The sequence below is a fragment of the Lonchura striata genome, chromosome 5 (genome assembly GCF_050655825.1).
Source record: "Lonchura striata isolate lonStrDom1 chromosome 5, ASM5065582v1, whole genome shotgun sequence".
NCBI classification, from domain to species: domain Eukaryota; kingdom Metazoa; phylum Chordata; class Aves; order Passeriformes; family Estrildidae; genus Lonchura; species Lonchura striata.
The window spans coordinates 23,832,521-23,853,376 of NC_140707.1; the positions used below are offsets into that span (position 1 = coordinate 23,832,521).

At 39.1% G+C, this 20,856-nt stretch overlaps 1 protein-coding gene across 5 annotated transcripts in view; it reads left to right on the forward strand.

Moving 5' to 3' along the window:
* Positions 1 to 20,856, forward strand: part of INSC (INSC spindle orientation adaptor protein) — a 139,943-nt gene that overhangs the window by 13,031 nt on the left and 106,056 nt on the right. The window contains exon 1 of one of the 5 annotated variants that reach the window (XM_031505068.3): positions 11,568 to 19,958. The exons of the other annotated variants lie outside the window; for them this stretch is intronic. The gene's annotated coding sequence lies outside the window, so the exon portion shown is untranslated. Of the gene's footprint in view, positions 1 to 11,567; positions 19,959 to 20,856 lie in introns of those variants that run through there. 5 annotated transcript variants of the gene reach the window in all.

The window sequence follows — 20,856 nt, forward strand, 5'->3', positions numbered from 1 at the left end:
CCCAGGCCGGGGTCTTCATGGAGAGGAGACCTGTAGTTTGGCTGTCTCAACCTCTGATTTGCTGAGATGCTTTACAATTTCCAGTAAAAAACAAAAAAAGTACATTTGTGTCAAAGACTTTTTATTTTTATTTTGATTGCTGTGGAGTTTAACTGCCTCAAACTGGGGCCAGCCTTTGTTCTGTCTTGCAATTAAGTAACTCTGGCATTTATGATAGCCTGCAATTACTGTCCAAACTATCATTTTTCCATTCCAAAAGTTAGTATTTCTCCATGCTTGCAGCATTATCTCAGCTGCTGCAGTTATGTGCACCCTCAGGAGGAGGAAATGGCTGTGGCACATCACATACTGTGGTGTGGTGAGGGCAGGGAAGGGAATTTTGGGGATTTCTCTGATAAGTGTTCTTGTGGAGCCAGGTTTTCATAAGTGTCTGATGAGAAGGGTTAGCTCACAGCACACACTGTAATGCTTTTTCCTAGGAAGATTTGAGGCTATTGATTCTCAAGTGATTTAAGGATGTATCTAGGAAAAGTAAATACAAGGTAGACTGTAGCAAAAATAAACTGGTGAATACTCAAAGCCTTGTTTAGTCTTAGGCACACTTGAGAACACGGTCCAGGGCACAAGAAGGACCAAAGAGTGTTTCTAAGTAGATAATGGTCTCAGACATTTAAAAACCAATGTACAAGGAGACCAATTCCTACTGGAACTGCTGAAAGAGCTGTGGCAAACCTGGAAAAACTGTGCTGTGCTTGATTTGTTTGTTCTGATTTCCTCTTTGGCTTCCTGGAACTTTTAGGGTTAAAGCTCAAATATGTGGTCCCCACAAGCAAAGCAAGAATAAATCCCTACCTTGCCTTTTTGTCAGGGGTTTGCTATTTATTTTTCAGGCAATATGCAATCTGCATATGACACAGAGCATGTGGGAAGGCAGGGATTTCATCATTGATCTCAGATGAGCTGGGTTCCTGATGGCTTCAGTGCTCTGGAAGCTGAGGGATATTTGCAGATGGATTTGGATTTATAAGATCTGCTGCAGAAAATAGATGCAATTTTAACAAAACCTTTCACAGGAGGCATATAAAATCTTCTGCCTTTTGCCAATGTATTAGCTAGGGATGTTGAAAAGTTATGTCAATCTCTCCTTAGCCAGGAGCTGTGGGGGAGAATTATGTTACAGCTTTTAAGTATTATTATATTACAGCCTCTCTTCTTGTGCAGTTAATCTGTCAATTTAATTTTTTTAATCAGTAACTTTTTACAAGTATGTAGATTAATTGTTTATTATACAAATGCAGTACGAGATCACTGTAAGTTTATTTTTCTTTAATGTTAACACAGAAGTAAGCGTAACCATGCTGGAATGCTTTGATATTTTGATGTACTAGGATGCCCAAATACCTTTTGCTCTTTCATGACTTTGAGACAGCTGGTAAATGCTTCATTCTGCATAAAGGGCAGAATCAGCTGTGCTTATTGTTGAACAATATAGTGTTGATTTGATGAAGAAGAGATTAAAAAACAGGGAAATACAATCCTAAAGCTTGGCTGACATCATTGTTTGGCAGACTGTTTAATATAGGCAGTCTTGTCTCCTCCTCAAAGTGATTTGGAGTTCAGGACTGTGTTGTGTTCTTGTGTTCAGCCTGCTTGTCCTGCTCTGCTCTCATCTGGTGCAGGGGAGGCTGCAGCCCCTTCCTGCTGCAGCATCACTGCCTAAGGCCTTCTCCCAAAGACCTCACACCAAGTTTTAATGTGGCTTCTGCTGCAATAAATTGCATAAAGCAGCCACCCATACAGAGCTTGTAAAAGCTGACTTTGTGTTTTGTCTCAGTGGTGGTCTGAGTAGTGCTGGTACTCCATGCACCTGTTGGATATTAATAGGAGAAAATCAGGATGCAATTTAAAACTTTTATTTTATATGTTGTCCATTTAAGCATTGTCATAGAAGCTGATGATACTTTGAAAAGAGAGATTTGCTCTGCATTTTAATTTGTGCAATTAATGATATGTTTACATGAGAAGTGGTTAAATGCACAGTGGTTTCTTCACATGTTTAGAAAAATACAGTGGGTGGCCAGTTAGAGAAATTAGTCACAAAATGATGAAAAGTCTAGTAGAAATCAAACCATGAGTGAGAACAGAGCCAGTTCTGTGGATGTGAGCAGCAGAACTTGTGGATGGTCTGGAGCACAAGTCCTGTGAGGAATGGCTGAGGGAGCTGGAGAAGAGGAGCTCAGGGCAGTCCTTTTTTGCTCTGTACAAGCACCTGAGAAGAGATGTGGGGTTGGCCTCTTCCCTCAGGCAGATAATGGTAGGATGGGATGAAATGGCCTCAGGCTGCAGCAGGGGAGGTTCAAGTTGGACATCAGGAGAATTTCTTCACTGAAATGGCTAAACATTTGGAATGGGTGGAGTTGCCATCCCTGGAAGTGTTGAAGAGATGACTGTATGTGGCACTTAGTGCTGTGGTTTAGTTGACAATGTGATGATTGGCCAAGGGTTGGACTTCATGATCTTGGAGGTCCTTTCCAACCTTGATGATTCTATGTCTATGAAATATCTGTCATCCCTTTAATATCTTGAATGGATAAAAGCTCTCTTGGAGTCATCAGAAACGTTTTGTTTTTGCTTGATAAACTTAGCACTGACTGTCTGGTGTGTCAGTTTTAGAGTAACCTTGCTTGTCTGAGCAGGCAGTGTGGTGCCAGGGAGGCCAGTAACATTCAAACTGTTACTAAAACCATCAGTTTTTGCCTTTCTGTACAGTGTGGTTCCATGGAGGCCAGTAACCTTCAATGTGTTACTAAAACAATCAGTTTTCCCCTTTCTGTACAAGTACACATTGTGTAGAGAATGAACAAAGCCCTCCTCTGCATTTAACTTTCAGTTTAGACTGCTAAGAAAGAGAGGGAATTACCTTTAATGAGCCCAATAAGTAGCTATGCCCATTCTCATACCCCTTTAAAACAAAAAGCAGCCAGATGCTGCTCTGATTTTAATGGGTGCAGTCTCTCCTTGGACTGTGAGCACTAATTTTTAGCATTGCCCCCCAGATATTGTGCAAACGGATCAAATCCAGTCCACAAATGCATTAAAATATAAGGAAACAGTAAAACTCTTGATGTTTATGATTTGTGCAAAATACTCTTCTGAATTAACAAAAGTGATGCAGAAAGGGTCTTCAGTGAGGTTGTTTGAATGTTGAGCAGTTGGCCAAAGTTCAGTGCAAGTCAACTGTGACAGGGATCCATGACAGTTCAGAATGATCAATACTGGTTCACAAGCTGAAAATACTGGCATAAAACCTGTTGTGTCTCACTGAATGTAGCTGTAACTTATACGTTTCTGCAACAGCACCTTGAAAGTTCAGCCTTTTAAGTGTCACTAGAATTATAGGCAGTAATGTTATTGGCTCAAGGTAGATTTTTTAACACTGCAGTACCAAAGGAATATTCCCTGCCCCAACAAAGCATTGGTGATGAACGAATTGCTTGTGCTGACAAGAAGTGGTTAGGTTCACTTGATAAAGAATTGTTTGCTTTTTATTTTATTTAAAAGGAGGGATAAAATCTTGCATACTACCATATTTTTTGCCCAGTAACCTGGCTTTCAAATCACAGTGTAAGTTTTCCACTTTGACGTTCAAAATACCTGCTTGTGCCAATAATTTCTATGGAGGGGAGCAGAAACTGATTAAATTGCAGATGCTTGTGAGCCACCATGCTCTGTCACCCCCACAGTGTGCTGACACAGTGTTCATGTCTTTGGATACTGTCTCTTCCCATGGATATGCAGCCCTTGCATCACCTCTCTTTACCAGAACAGGACACTATGTGCACAGATGCTTTAGGATATTGGTTAAGAATGAAAGAAAGTTGCATATAACCAAAAGAAGCCTTTATTTTTCATCCTTGTTCTTGGTTTTTTTTTTTTTTTTTTTTTTTTTGTTGGTTTGTTTTGTTGTGTTTTTTTTCCCTAAGTGATAAGCTAATTTTTATCTGAGCTTGAGTTGCGATTTCATTGTTCCTTGTTCAACTTATTGTTCACAAGATCCTCTCCCCTTGTGCTATTTTTTTCTACATGAATCCATGGGGTTTTTTTGCAAAACCATCCTTTGTCTACATCTACATATTTTTGGTACTGTTTCTTCATTGAGACACACATCTAAAGACCTGGTGGCTGTGCATTTTGTTTCTAGTGTGAAATCAGTGAAGGTCTGTACAGCCCATTGCTGTGTCTCTTTGTCATTGGAAACAGATTGCCAGCTACAATCTGTATGTATTTAATTTGTCTAAAAAAGTGTTGGCCAAATTTTCACGTTTTAGAGTTATTCAATTTACCCTAATGGTCTTTAACTGAGAGTTATGTTCACACAGTAGAGGATAAAATAGACTGAAATTTTTTCTCAAAGCTATTAAATTTTTGAACTTGAGGAGTCCCCATCTAGTCCAGAAAATACTGGTTTTTGAGTTTGTCCAGTATCACTATCAAATCTGGCAAGCAAGAGCTAGATTGCTTGAGGTTATTAGAAAATAAAGGAATAGTGCAAAGTGAGGAATGTGATTATTTCTACAAGGTAGAAACTTGCTTTATTTGACAAAGAACATGCTCAAAGCTTAATGAAATGATTTGGCCTTAAGCACACTCTCTGTATCTTCCTGGCTGGATGTGCATTTTGCAGAATCAGGGTGTGAGTGACTCACTGGGCTTCCATTCAGGAACAGAATGGGAATGGTGCTCTAAGCAGGAGCACCACATCTGTCATGGAAAACATGTCACTTCCAAAAGAACTGCCAGGGGCAACAGCTTCCATGTAGAATTCCAAGTAGGTGGGCTATGCAGCCATTCCCTGTGAGGCATTAAAACAATGTTCTGAATCCAAGCTCTGCATGAGGAGTGTGTTCTACTCAGAGTTGCTGGTACTGGGAGTTTATGTACCAGATTTCTCTTGAATATCTTCAAGAGTTGTGTCAAAGCCTTAGAAGCCATTGGCACTCTAAGCATCTAAATGGTGAGACAAACCAGAGGTGGCACATGCACCAACCATGGGGTGTTTGACAGAGTTGAAGGCAAGTGCCAAAGGACAACACAACTGATTTTAGTGAAGATTCACAAGCAGCTTGTCTGAGAAGTGCTGAGGTTGCTGGCCCTAATGTAGAAAAGCATTTCAGCAGGTGTCAAGTTTCAAACATGTGAGATTTTTCATTTTGTTTCATATGAGCATCCTTAAGTAGTTTGCTGGATTGGGATCCTGGCAGGACTGAAACCTTAAATATCTTTGCCCATTAAGCAGTATAAGTTATAGCAAGAAGTTATTTGGATTTGCAGCTTTTCCTTAAATTCTGTAACATACTTATACTGTTTCCCTATTGGTAGTTCCTGCTTATTTAAGAGCTTGAAAGAATTCATTGGATTTATAAAACTTAAGTCTACATTTTATTCCTATTAGGTATGCAATCCCCTTTAAAGAGCTTGAAAAAAAAAAATAAAAGGAATCAATCAATAAGCCCCACAAAACTAATACTGATGAAAAATACACCTTTTGTAGAACTTTGAGGCTGTCCATAGAAAAAATTGCAGTCTTGTCAAGCAAACCATCACAGAGGAGTACTTGTTTACTGGCCTGCCAAAAAAAAAAAAAAAGGAGTGATTTTGAGAGCTGTATTTGCACTTAGTGTGGAGGCAAAGATGAAGCACATTTAGCAACAGCTCAGCTGAGCTCAGCTTATCTGAGCTGTAGAGAACCCACACTTAACAGCAAACCATCATAAATGATGGATTAGTTCCCCTGCAAAATGAGTGCTGTTGAGCTTGATTCTGCTTATGTTTCATGATTGCATTACACACCTTTGTGCCTGTCTGGTGGTGACGCCTTTCTCTTTTGTGGAGTTTCTTCATGCTGTTTTTGTGTGTTATTGAAGAAGGAATTGGGAGACTGGGTGGCAAATAACGAATGCAATGCATTTTTCAAGAGGTGTTGTTTGCCAAAACTAGCTGAATTAAATGACTTTTCAGCACAGAACAGCATATGTTTCTTTTGGCTGGTGAGAAGAGAGCTGAAGCAAGGCTAGGAGAGCTCTCATGATTCAGGCATCAGGACTGTACTTGCCCAGTTTGTGCTACTGTAGCCTGCAGGTTTCCTGTTGTTCTTCTAAAACAAATTTTTGATAATTGATTGAGGGTCTCTTTTGGCTTGAAAGGAGGGAGAATAGAGCAGTCTTTCAGTGCATAAGTGGTGTGTTGCTGCTGTAGGTTGTCTGTCTGCCCAGACAATAAGTCTGCCTGAAGTAGATGGACTTCAGCAATTTCCAGTACTGAAAACTGGGCCAAGCAAGAAATCATAGAGGACGTGATTTCATAAATAATTTTACTTAAGAAAAAAAAAGTCTTTAAATGCAGATCTTTTGGAAATGAACACCATTACTGCTGTTTCTCCAGCTGGATAGATTTAAACTTGTAATTACAGAAACATACCAAATAAGCTGGCCCCCAAAATATGATACTACTTGCCTCAGTCACAGACCTGACTATTATTTTGAGGTTGCAAAGGTTTTCCAAAGGCATGAATTTGCCCTTTCATTTCTATCCCAAATACTCCATTTTAGTAATGAAATGTGATCTCAGCTTTCCTTCCTTGTTCTGGTGGAAGAAAAAGTAGTTAAGTCTACTTTCAGCATCATGTCAACTGCTGGTCAAGACTTTGCTTTATTATCTGAATCTGTGGTGGTATCTAGATTTGCAGGTAGGCCACTATTCACAGGAACTGTGAAACAGCTAGAACCCTGCACCATCTATGTCCTTCCTGGCAAGACTCTTAAAACTAAAACTTTTGCAACTTCATCTATAATGTTTAGGAACAATTTAATGTGAGCTGAGAACAAAAAGAACTTTGATCACAGAAAGTTATTAAAGTTAAATATCACAGAAAAAATTAAAGTTAATATTTCATTAGTAAAAAATATTAATTACTATCAGAATTAAAATAATCTGACTTAAGGAAAACAAAGAACAAATATCCTTATCACTGTGAAATGGCAAATGTGTCTTGGACCAATTCTTTGACCTTAGATCTGCTAGTTTATTTATGTTACTGGAGGGAGGAGCATGGGGAAGATGTTGGAATATCTTGGGCAATATGTATGTGGGTTTTTAAAAAAAATTTTTTTTGTTTGGTTTTTTGGTTTTGTTCTTGGTTTTTTTTCTCAGGAAAAGTTTTTGCATGCAGTGCAATATGAGTGCAAAGTATCTATGCAGGGCTAAAGCATTTCCTACTCTGCAGACCTGCAGCAGGCACGAATGCACTCAATAGTTGTGCAGAGAACTTGAAAAGGTGGCTTGTGGGATAAATATCTGCTTGTTTATTGAGATGGATTAAAAGACAGAAAAGTAAATGTCATGTCTAAGTACTAAGATGTGCTGCTGTGCTGTGTAAAACAAATTGAACTTTACATCTACTTTGCATTAGTGCACTGCCTTCTTTGCTGTTCGCAATTTATAGTTTTGAAAAATACTATCAAGCCCTATTTCTTTAATCACATAATTTACAGGAACAGTTTATGGTTTAAAAGGAAGGGATTTTTTTATAATTCAGCTTTTGGTTCATATAATTGCTTTTAAAATTTCATGCACTTAAATTTGTTTGTTACAGGGTGAAGTGAATGCTCAAATAAAAATCTCAGTCTTTGGAAATGAACATTGCCTTCATTCACAGTGATAAGGATATGTGTTCTTTGTTTTCCTTAAGTCAGATTATTTTAATTCTGATAGTAATTAATATTTTTTACTAATGAAATATCAGTTAAATTTAATTAGACATTTTATGTGATCAAGTTTCTTTTAGTACTCAGCTCATAGTAAATTGTTCCTAAAGGTTATGAATAAAGTTGCAAAAGTTTTATAGGAGCATCTAAATGCTTTTTTGCTTTATGAGATATCTTCAAATAATTTTGATTTTAATATTATCCTTAATATACCTTATTTAATAGTGAAAACAAATGGGGGTTTTATTTATCTTGGTATTGATAAATTCTTAATATTGGTGGAACATAAATTCTATTTTTCTGGGTCATACTTTTAGGTTGGGCTGATCCTACAGAAAAGCAGCTTTTCATTTTCCCCTAGTGGTCCAATTCTGCAAAATAAAACCAGTGTGCAAGGGAAAGGAAGTGTAGCCTGAGTACACTGAGTTTTCTGTGTGAGGCAGTAGTACTCAGAGATGCTGCATTTTCCCTGCAGTTTTCTGCCTTCCATATGCTGAATTCTAGTTCATTGCCTACTTCAGGGCAGAGTGCACAAATTTCAGAGAAAGTAGAATAGCTGTAAACTTACATTAAAATAATGGCCATAGCATAGTATTTTTGGATTCCAATTCTCTGTAGCAAGGAGAGTGAGCCATATTTTCAGCTGGTATAACATGGCACTGCTCTATGATTGCTATCTCTTGTTGATATCCATGCTGTCCTCCAGTAAAACAGAAGCTGTTGATTTTCTGTAGGTTTTATATTCATAATGAATCTGTATTAGAACGTTGTTTTACTTCAGAAAATTAGTTTCCTAATTCCTATGTCAGATGTAAGCTTTATGTTTATATTTATGGAATCCCCATTTTGCCCAGAAAATGAGTGTTTGTTAAATTTGGAAAATATTTCAGATTTTTTTTGGTGATGCTTCTTAACTTGAAAATCTCATCCTTTGAATCTGAATTGATCTCTTGAGGCTTTTGTTCTTCAGTATCAGCTTCATGAGATCTAATGGCATGTGGAAGAAAAACATATTTGAAAACTTGTTCACTAGAATGGAAGGGCCTATTGATAATTAGCTGGAATACCACCAACAGATAAAACCGGTGGAAAATATCTACACAAGAACTTTGCTGTAATCAGAAAAAAAACCAGCATAAAATATTGTGTGGAAATCTTTGAGGGATGGCAGGGTTGCACACTTTCCCAGGCATTGTAATTGGGAAAGCCAAGCTGTTGAGAGTCAAGTGCATGAATAATTAAAACTAGGTCAATTTGTTCTCAAAGACCATGATCTGTGTAATTTTCAAGCATGAACTTTCTTCATATAAAGAAGAAAGCCAGGCATGCACTGCATATAGGATTTGAGCATGCCTGTTCAGCCCTAGTGCAAGGGAGTTGGGAGTTTGATGGTGCCAGCAGTGGAGTGACCTTTTGGTATTTCATTTTTTCTGCCTCCTGTTTGCCACAGGCCAGGGAAGGTGTTTCAGGATGGGCGGTTGATTGTTTTCTTTAAAAAGCAGTATTTATTATGTGTTGCAAAAAATCATTTTGCTGGTGTGTGGTGGAGCAGGCAGATGAAAAGGTTGATGTCAGTCCCTGCCAGAGCAGTGGCAGACTGAAATGTGTGCTCTTAGCTTTTTTGCACTTGTGTCTTTATCAGTACCTGTTCAACACATTGATGTGTAAACTGTTCAAGGCAAAAGCCAGCTCCTGAGAGTCTTCAGCCAGAAATCCCAGGGCAGGCTGAGGGCTGTGGTTATATTTTCTTATAGAGCTGTGGTGTTTAATGTCAGTCTTTATCTTCAAGCCTGAAGAGTTTGTGTATTGGATTCTGGAAGCCCTGTTTCAAAGATAGCACTGAAATGACAATTTTATCTCTTTCCTGTTGGAAGAGGCTTTAGTTTTTTGTTTTTTTTTTTTTTTTTTTTTCCAAAGTTGATTTTTCTTTGTTTTGGTTTTTTGATTTTTTTTCTCTAACAGAAGAAAAATGAAGCTAGACTATCTAAACTGAGCTGGAAACTTTGGTTTGCTTGGCTGCTGCTGTTAGCTAGCCACCAGGACACACTACATAAGGGTGTAGATCTGCTAGAGATGGCATTTAGTAGTAGTGAAGATAGTGATGTGGCTGCTTTAGCCCCTCTACACACAATGCTTGCATTATACATGAAATCCCACCAGAAAGGTCTGAGTGGCTGCAATAGCTCCTTTGAGAAAAGGAAGGCAGAAAGTGAGCTTGAAACACTCTGTGTAGTGATTTTTGCAAATTTGATCTATCATGTCTTAAGGAACACACTTTGATTTTTTGAGATCTGATTTCTGGCCCTTACAGTTTCTTCTTACTCTCTCCCACAGTCCACAACTCTTCTGCCAGAAGAAAATGAGAAAATACACTGTGTTTGTACTGAGGAAGTGGTTTGCTTATAAATGGTGACCATATGAAACCTATAAATGCTGATACCAAAACTATAGTTGATTATACGGATGTGGGCCCTGGAAAAAGGAAAATGGGGTCTGTTTGCTAGCTGAAGGGAAAAATCTCATTGCTGCCTAGGCTTTTTGCCAAGGCACAGCTGAAGTAAGGTTATTTTAGGTGTGTGTTGTGCGAGAGCTTTTTGCCCCTTTGATTTTTATATAAGTTCTAGTATGAACATGGCTGTGAACAAAGAGCAAGTCTTGTCTGATTTCACATTTTTACTGAGATGCTACTGGAAAGGCTTTGACAATTGAGCATGGGACAGGGCTCCCAGTGCTGCCTTCAGCCCTGAGTTGGTGCTGCTCACTCCCTGACAGGAGACAAAACTCTGAAGACTGTGGGGTGCTGTTTTCTGCAGAGCTCCATCCTCTCTGCCTTCTCCAAGTGTCCCAGCAGGGACCTCCTTGCCAGCCCTGAGTCAGAGCAGCTATTTAACATAAATACTGGTTCTCATCCTGGGGAAATGTAGAGCTGGGAACATGAAGTGGATGAAAAACTAGAGGTGAATTTCCCTAGAAATAATAGGATTAGGTCATTATGCATGGCACTGTTAAACACCAGTGTAGAGTCAATGAGGGGCAGACCTTTACACTTGTCTCTCAAACTGAGATTTCATGTTGAAGTTCTGTCATCCTTCTGACTTATAAACTTTACTACTTCTATACCCACATTATTTTTTTTTTTTTACCTGGGACCTTTGATGTAAGCTACAAAATCAGTTAATCAATAGATTTTCTTTAAAGGAAAAAAGCAGTGATGAATATTCAGCAGTTGTAAAAATGTTCTTGAGATTGCCATCTAATAGATGTGAAACAAAAAGTGGAAGCTGATTAGAATTTAAAAAAAAAAAAATGGGTTATTCATCTATTTATAGGAATTTGGGTCTTTATATGCCAGGTTTTATAACTTAGTGTTCAGAACACCCTGATTTTAAGCACTTCTGGAAAAATCACTAAATGAAGGGAAAGTAGGAGGAATGTTAATAGAGCCTAATTATGTTGATTTACAAAAGAAAAATGCAGTCAATGTGAATTGCAAAATATAACATTGCTGTGTCTGAAATGTGCTCTCATCATTGCTTAGATATTGCCCTGTGCCAGGGACTTACTGTCTCCAGCACAGACTGCTGTCCTAAGCATGAGATGCAATGGCATTTTTCATGGTGCATCTTTTTGTTCATGGCCATTTTCAATGAATGTGCCTACCCAGAGCAGCTTGTTCTTTTATATCTATTGTCTTGCATCCTTTTTGTATTTGAATGCCCTTGCCTCTCCCATTTCTAACTCCTTTCCTTTGGAGACCATCTGAAGGACTTCTGAAAAGAATGTGACCTTTGGTTGATGTGAAAATGTAAAAAAAAAAAAATATATATATATATATATATATATATATTTCTGGACTTCTCTGGAGTTATATTAAACAGCTCCTGAGACCTGGGAGACTTGAAAACCCTCAGGGAATTGTTGTACCCTGTGTTTGGTTATATTAAAAATACTCTGCATGTAATTGTTTAAATCTAAACATGTACAAATTATGAAATTAAGGACTGCTATAGGGTGACATACTTAATATCATGTGTGGAAATATTGCCTGTTTCTATTTATCTAAGTATTACTATAGCTAGAAAACAATGTCAAGGATTTTGAGAGGAGGAAAGAAGGCTCAAAACAAAACTAAGCAAAGCTTGATGTTATGTGAGCAGAGCTGGGCTGCTCATGTCACTTTTCGTGGTGCTGTTTTCCAGCTGATGTGTGTGCCTCACCCTTAATGTCTGTGATGCAAGTGCAGCACACCTGCCTAAGGTGGAGTGAACTTGTACACTGTATTTTGGTATAATCTCACTTAAATTCAAGTGATTTGTAAATCAGACTTGCAAAGCAGGTCAGTTTGTAGCAGTTTATGCCCCTGTGCTGGACAAAGCTGTGCACAGCTTGGGCCAGCAGGGACTGGCAGTGAGCGGGGACGAGGACAGGAGCTGTGAGCATCAGCATTCCTGCCTGCACCAGCCACAGGAGATGATGCCCAGTGACTCATCCTAGGCCAGATCATTCCTTCCAATCCTTGCTCTTGTGCTTTCTTGGCAGCAGTTTGGCCACGTTATCAGGCCAACTTGGCTGTGCTGTCACTGCTGGTGGGATTGGCCCAAGGAGCTGTGCTCCCACTATGGTCTGCCCCAGGGGAAGGGAGGATTTCTCCCTGAAGAGTTTAGGGAAAACTCAGCTGCAACATTGGCTCTCCCTGCCTCCTCCACTTCAGTGTCTTCTAATTTTTGCTACTCCAATTAGCCTATTTTGAGCAACTACTCAGAGTCTGAGCAGAAATTCTGTACGCTCAATATTCAATTTTCAGTACTTCTTGGTATAGTTTTGATGTGTAGCAATTTGACTGGCAATATACTTTGACTGTCTCAGTTCATCTAAAATTTCCTATTTGGCTGTCTGGGGGAATTTTGTAACTACAAAAATATAAATGTTCACTATTTGGTGTAGAAAAGTTATTTTTGAGAATTAAATTTTTAAAAATGTGGATCCAAGCTCACATGGTCCTTGCCTTTTGTCATCTGTGGTTTTTAAAATTTCCTTTTAATAATTTAGCCTTCCTGTGTGATTTCAAGTGCCACACAAATTGTTTTCACTCCCCTTATCTATTGGATGAAGGACTGGCTTGAAGTCTATTTTAACTCGGTGCCTTTCAGGCAGGTGATTTTTAGTGGAAATTAACTGTGGAATGTTTCAGAGGTTCATCACAGGTTAAAAAGAATTAAGTCCAAGCCACTTCCTTTTACACCAGAGGGAATATCAGCAGATATGTTTAGTCTGAGAGCAGGAGGGTGAACAAGGAAGACATTGTATGAAGAGGTGTAGATTGAGCAGAGGTAGCCACCAGGGACTGGAAGACCTGAGTGTTGCTTATTAAGGTCTAGAACTGTTATTCCTATTACTTGTATAGCATCTGAAAATATTTAAAGGGGAAGGGATTTTCTGCAAATAACAATGGAGAAATCTTTGCCTAGTAAAAATTGGTGTAACTTAGAGCTGCTGAGAATCTTGACTAAAAATTTCTTAATGTGTAGAGCTAGAAATGATGACATAATAATTCCTAAGAGGATGAAGGTAGCTAGCAAAATCAGCAATAAGAATTGATTTGCAGAACACAGGATCTGGAGCCATGAAATGCAGACCTTCCCTAGGAATTCAGGAGTTGTGTGTAGGAGGCCTTTTGAATAATCTGGCCAGCAGTGTTGGCTATAAGGCACCAAATGACTGTGAAATTTATACAGCCTAGTTGTGGTAAGCTGGTCTTTGGACAAAATTCATCACTGCAAGCAGCCAGTCTGGATTCCTTGTTCATAGAAGAGAGTGAACACATGCTAAGAGTAGGAAGGGTTTTATTGTGCCAGCAGCTTTAGAAGAATTGAATAAAATCAGGGAAAAAAAAAAAAAAGAGTAGCCCATTCAAATGCAGCCTCTGAACAGAGATACTGGCAGCAGTTGTATTTTCTGTGGTGTGTTCCTTGCAGTCCCCCAGCAAACCTTCACTGCCTGGCACAGGCAAGTGCAGCTCCCATTAAGCCTAGCAGGAGCTGTGCTTGCTGAACTTGGCCTTCTGCCTGTAGAAAATTAAATGTGTTGGCAGGCTAGCCAGAGGAAAATGTTCTTTTATTTGGGTTGCTCGGCGCTTGTTCTGAGGCATTCTGGGCTTGCGGAAGAGAGAAAGTCTCCAAAATTAGGGCTAGCCAGGAGGGCTTAGGCAAATTACCTATTCCTCTTTTCCCTCAGATAAATTCTGGGAGGCCTGAGAGTGCCACAAGCATGGTCACTGGCAGGCTCAGCACACATGGTGGCCTGTCCTGCACCTTGGACTTCATGTTCTGGTCTATAATAATGAGAACCACTGGTTCATTTTCTCTTTTATAAGGGAAACGTTTGAAAGGGGACAGCAAAGTCACAACTTTTTTCCTCCAGGTGTCATGGTCAGACAAGTGTGCATACAGTGGGGATTGTAATGTGTATGTACTCACACATCCCCTTCAACTCCTGGAAAAGAACAGATGAATGTGTGAAAAGATTCTCAAATCAAGGACAAGTTCCAAGTTATTGCAGTGCGAGCATTCCCTCTTTTTCTGGGCTCTGTTTTAGCCTCAACTTGTTATTTATTTATATATCCTTCTGAATCTCCCTCTTAATTTGTGAAAGGGGCTGAGCTGTCCTGTCCTGGGATTTCATAAATTAAAAATATCCCACTATCCAAATGTCTTAGGACATTGAGTCCTTGTTTTGGAGAGTGAGGAAGTCATTTAGTAGTATAAATCCCATTACAGATAAATGAGATTCAGGTTTGCTCATGCCTATTCTTTTATTTAAATGGAAATTTGGTCTCCTGCTAGCATATGGTCACTTTGTGTGCCCCTTGAAATTGTGCCTAAAATAAAGCATTCCTTGTTAGATGCTGGTATTCCTTGCATGGTATGATGACTTACTTTTGAAATGGACAGAATTATATTAACTGCAGCTGCAATACTCCAGTCTCTCTTAGAATGTTTACAATAAAAACCTGATGCTGACAAGTATTGTGGAGCGTATTTATTCTCCTGCTGTGGATTAAACAATTGATTCTGGAAGATTAAAATGCCCTACCTGCCTTCTTGCACACTTCTGTTTTGCCATGTCAAACAATATAAAATGAATACCGCACTTCCCTCTATCTAATTGAATAATTTACTGTAAATAGCTGTCATTTACTTTGGAGCAGTAGGGGATCATTAGCCAAATGGATGTGAGTAAGTCATGCCTTTAATGCGTTAGAGGGGCCTGAAATGGAATCATCTAAATGGGACCATCAATACAGCACTGCTGAATTAAGTCAGAGGCACTTAAAGCTTTAAGTCCTCTTTCTTGTAAATTACATGCTCCCTCAGAAGAAAGATAATCATGAACTTGCATAAAATATGGTATCTTTGTTTCAAAGCTTTATTTTTGATGAATAAAATAGTACAATTTAGACTACATGATTGGTAGGTATAACTGTGTTTTGGATTTCCCTCCTTTTAATTACATCCCTTCCTTAATGATGGAAGCCCTCCTGCTCACAAGCAGCTACTTGTGCTGACTAATATTGGCTCTACTCTGTGAATAAGTAAGATGAGCAGGTAATAAAATATATTTTCTTGACTTTTATGGGTATATGACCTGATAATTATTTGCAGAAGCTGGTGTTTTCTGTATGTAATTTTAGAAAGGTCCCAGTCAATCTTAACTCCTATATGTACAGTAAGTTTTTGGCTGCTTTCACCACTGAAATCAGTGGCAAGGCTGTTGGGAACTTTAATGCATTTTTTCCTCTCATTGACTTCTCCTGACCCCATCTAGTTCTTCCATTCAGTTTTCTGTTATCCTGGAAAATGTTGGCCTTCAAAAGTTAAACCAGAAGCCAAACTTTCAAGGGCATCCTAAGAGGAGGATGTAATACAAGTGGCAATTTTCTTGAGGTGTGAAAATTAACTTAAAAATTATTATAAATAATTTTAACTTTGCTTGTTTGTATTATCCATAAGAATTTCCCCTTTGAAGCTGAAGTCTTTTCAATGTCTATGATTCTGTGGCTGTGGGATGCCAGATTCTGGGCCACAGTGACTTTGAGGGAGCAAGTGGCACATGTGCTACAAAAAGAGAATTGCCCATCTCAGTTTTGATTTTGCAGTTTTATTCTTCTAATTTTTTAGGGGCTCTAAGATGTTAAATTTCCTGACTTATTTTTCCATGTTTACTCCCTACTGGATTCCCTGCTTAGTCACCTGCTGTCAGGATTCAACCATTTCACATTTTTACTAGAATCTATTTTTGTGCCTTACGCATTTCATTCTCACATGTGTGAGTCTTCAGTTCCTGAAATTAGATTTGAGCTGATGCTTTAGAATCAAGTTGAGGCTCAAGGGCTGTAAAAAGGCACCTCCAGCCACCACCTTTGCAGGCATTATCTGTCATTGTACTACAGAGTAAAGGGATCTGGAACATTATCACTTCATTATCAGAATATGGAGAGGCTAAATAAGTTTCTGCATAGCTGTGAGAGGACGTTGATGCACCTTGTTGTGTAAAGCAGGATGATTTCTGTATTTTCATTCCCTGGATGTAACCACTGCCCTAGGTTTCCTGTAACTGATTTCTTTTTCCACCCCATCTTACTGAAATGCTTTCTTTTAAAAGGTAAATTCATCTTGTGCTTTGAAACTTTTCAGAATTTGCTTATGAACTGCTTTCCCTTTTATTGGATGAGTCATGAGTCGAAAGCTCTGTCCTGTAGTCCTACCGTGAGTAATGCCTAACATTTTCTTGGGTTCTCTTTCAGAAGAATATTAAATTAAAAGAAGAATCTGTTTTTTGATATCTTAATGGACAATTAGGTGGCTGGGTCTCAGAACTGATTTACATTTACCACTGCAGTAATTTAAATTTTTTTCCTACAGTTTAAGGATGTCACTTTTTTCCCCTGCATGTCCATGTTGCTGGTCACAGCATTCTATCTTTAAATAAATAAAGATATTTCAAGTTTTGGGTGTGCTGTGCAAATGCTGGTTGTGCTTTTGGGGCAGTTTTCTAACTGAGGTCTGTACTGACAGAAGCTAGGAAAGGTGGGCCATGCACATGAGCTGCAAATTGCCTACATGACATTCAAGTTGTGGTAATGAGTACAGATGATATGTGGCTTCAGGATCCTGTTCTTTCACCTGGGCACTGACTGAGAGAGGTCATGGGCTATTTCCCTGAAACCCCTGCTCTGTGTCTTGTCCAGATAATGTGAATCTAAAGAAAAACCTCTGTGTGCATCCTCTCCTGCTATTGGGGCAGACTGTGCCTGACTGCTGAGATGGCAGGTCCTTCCTGTGGGATGCCCAGGCACTGGCACATCAGTGGATGGGCATTTGTAATATTTAGAAAGATATTTCATATGCCTGGCTCTCAGCTATTTACTGGTATAATGCAAGTGTAATTGGCACAGGCAGTACCTTGGATCCAGCTGGTGTTCAAGCTGAATTGTTGATAGCATCTCTAAACTTAGGCACACTGAAAATGATGAAAGCCACAGTTGCAGGTGGAATGTACCCTCTGTCACCCTGAGGGGTTAGGAAGGCATCTGTTTTCTTGCTGAGGCCAATTTATTGCCTTAGGTTGCACCAGAAGTATTGGAGGTGATGGGTATTTGAAGACTGGCAGAGTTTTCTGAGGCTGATAATGGAAAATGGAGACCAAGGAAACTCTTGATCATGGAACTATCTCTAGAAAAGTGCTGACATTTTAATGAGTGAAATAGCGAAATCTGGAGGGATTTTGAGTTCTCTTAGCTACTCTTGCAAATGGGAGATGGGCTGATCTACTGCCCACGTATCACAGGTAACAACAGAAAGGAACCTGTCAGAAGGCTGAAATTTTCAGGGCAGTAGATCAACAGTGTGGCTTCTAACTTTTGGTGCATTTGCAGCTGAAACAGTCAATGCCAAATTTCTGGAAATGGAAGTTCATGGAGAAGTTTAACACTTCTTTGTTCTTACCAGTCTCACGTGTCTGGAGGGTTAATAGTGCAGAGACCTGCATTGGAAATGAGTGAACAGACTGCTTTTCAAATGTGAGTTTAATGTACCTTTGTTTGACTTGCAGGGAAACAAAGTTCTGTGGCATACTCATAAATAACTGCAAAGCTCAAGCTAATATTGTGGATAATAATATTAGCACTTTAAGTTACTGTTATTTTTTCTGTGGGGAGGAAAAATAAAGTTTGGAATCTGAGCACTCCTAAACCTCATGATTACAAATTCATTGAATTTGGCTGCTAATAGCAAAATTGGCTCTAGGACTTTTCCTTCCAGCTAATTCTGGTATGTGTCTCTACTTGTGCCATCACAAACTGTTACAACCTCATGATAATAATTGGAAATATTTATCAAAACACTAGGCCTGATCTGCAAGGAGATTTGTACAATTTAAAAAAGAATTTTTCTTTCAATATCCATTTTTAGAAAATCATCAGAACAAACAATGCAGCCATACTGGAACAGACTGTATAGCAATTTGTTGTGTACTCAGAACTTGTGTGCCAGATTCTTGCGTAATGGGTTACTGAACATCAGCTGATCTGAAGTTGTTGGACTTTGGTAATTTGCTGCCTATCTGGGAGTTACCAGTGCAAAAGAAGATACAGAGTTGTATACCTGCCAAATTTGGGGGTTTAGTAATTAAAAGTACTGTGAAATATAGTCACTTTTTAATTGAAACTGCACAGGTCCCTGCTGAGTTACAATATTTTCAGGTGTGGCATGGTTGTTCACACACTCATCAAAATCCAAACTTCACTTCCTCATGAGCAGTACTCCTCTCCTTATATCTCTTCTTATTATTTTGCCTGTGATCTCTTCCTTGGCTTTTCCATACTAAAGCTCCAGCCTGTGAACTGAGAAGGGAGGAAAGATTTAAAGAACAAAACCAGCAACAATGTCAACAAAAAACCTCCAACAAACCCAGACTCAAAGAGCTCCAAAGAAAACTGTCCTGTGCAAGGCCAAAAGCTGGACTTGCTGATCCTGATGGTCCCTTCCAGCTCATCATAGCCTGTGGTTCTATGAACCTCATTACAGTCTGCAGCATCCTCATGAGGGCAAGAGGAGGGGCAGGCACTGATCTCCCTGGTGACCTCTAACAGGACCTGAGGGAATGGCCTGAAGTAGTCAGGGGAGGTTCAGGATCCATATCAGGGAAAGGTTTTTCACCAGAGGGCACTGGAGCAGCTCCCCAGGGAAGTGCTTGCAGAATCAAGGCTGCCAGAATTCATGAAAAATTTGGACAATGCTCTTGGCATATGACGTGAATCTTGGGGATTGTCCGGTGGAAGGCCTAAATTTGGACTTTGATAATCCTTGGCATCCCTTCCAATCCAGGATATCCTGTGAGTTTTACAAAAACTGCCATTCCATCAGACAACACCACCTGAGCTTTTTTTTGCTTGGCCCTGTGGAGCTCTGCAGCCAGAGGCTCAGGGGAGCTTGGGGCACACAGGCTGAGTGCAGCTCCCTGACTTGAAGCAGGATTTGTATTTTCTGCTCCCACACCCAACTTAACCTCTGGTGCAAAAGCAATGTGAGCAGGCTGGGAAGGCCCCCTGAGCCTTTGGGTTTGCTTGGAGTTTCTGAATGTGCTCTGCTCATGTTACACCCACCCCAAAACAGCGGATATGGGAATAATCCCACAGAGCAGTTTTGCCTCTAGCCCTGCTGAGGATTCCCTCTCTTTGATATTGTTACAACTTTTTGGCTCCTCCACTTATTTTTTTTTTTTTTTGCAAAGGGCAGAGGAAGAAGAAAATATCTGGTGATTGGATCCTCTCTGGCAGTGGTTCAAAATTATAAATGAAGTATTTTCTCCTTACAAACAGAAAAGGCTCGTTGCTGCTTTATGACTTGTTCTTTGTGTAGAATTATAATGACTAGGTAGCATGGTTTGCTGACAGGCTGTCTGGAAGTGCTAATTGGAGTTAATTAGGCAAAAAAAAGCAAGAAATAGAAGCTATGCTCAAATTTTGCTGTAGGCTCTGTGTTCTTGTTTTTTAGTGTATAGGTAATTTCACAACATACTTTGACTTTTGTTCAGGTTTCAGGAAGTTTGTCCACTGGATTTGCTCTATCTAGAAAAGGCAGACTTGAAAGCAGAACTTGCAATGAGCATGAAGAGAGCTGGGATCCTTGAAAATAGGTAGCTCAACTACATGTGTATTTAATTTTCTTTGGTCTGTTAGTTCATCCTGTGTGCTTGTTTCCCAACTGGATCTCCTGCTCTTGCATTCTGTTGTTACCTTATAGGCAGGCAATAACTTTGATCTCTCTCAGCTACTTTCCTTTTAACTTTTCTGTAGTTCTGATGTCCTTGTTTTTCTTTTCCTCAGTATGTTGTAAAAAGGTGAAAAAATTATGCTGAAGTTGATTGAAAGAAGCAGGAAGTTTATTAGTAATTCAAATAGAGAAGTGATTTGAAGACTATAGATAACACAGTCACAGAAGGCCAAGAACAGCTAATTTTTAGATAAATGTGTGTTTATCTGCCCTGGTCTAAAGCTGGTCTGAAGTTTTTCAGAGTTATGACCAAAAAAGAGTAATTTGATATTAACTCTGTAAAATGATAAACTTAACCAGCACTGGCAAATATTGTGAAAATATGACCACTGTTTACCCTGCAATGCTTTGTGATGCTAGCCCAATACAGCCTTGGCTAGTGTGGGCTACGACCTGAATTAATAATATTGCTTTGCTCCTCTCTGTTAAAATGTCAGATTTGTTTTTCTTTTTGAGGAACATCAATGTAAATAAAGATGTCTTTTAGACTTCCTGTCTGACTAACAGAAATGGCTATTAAGATAAAATCCTTTCATTACAGGTAATGGTTTGTACACAGAGATGTGCAAATATTGTCTTGTTTCCTTGCAGCGAGTTATTTGTGTAGGTCTCTGTTCTTTTCCCTTTGAAGTGATTAAATACTGTGTTATCTTCTCTATGTACTTTTTTACAGTATTAAACTCTGAAATATTTTGTTTCAATTTTTACTTGCATTATATTTAACTTTGGGTTAGTCAGTTATTTTTTATTTTATGCCTCAA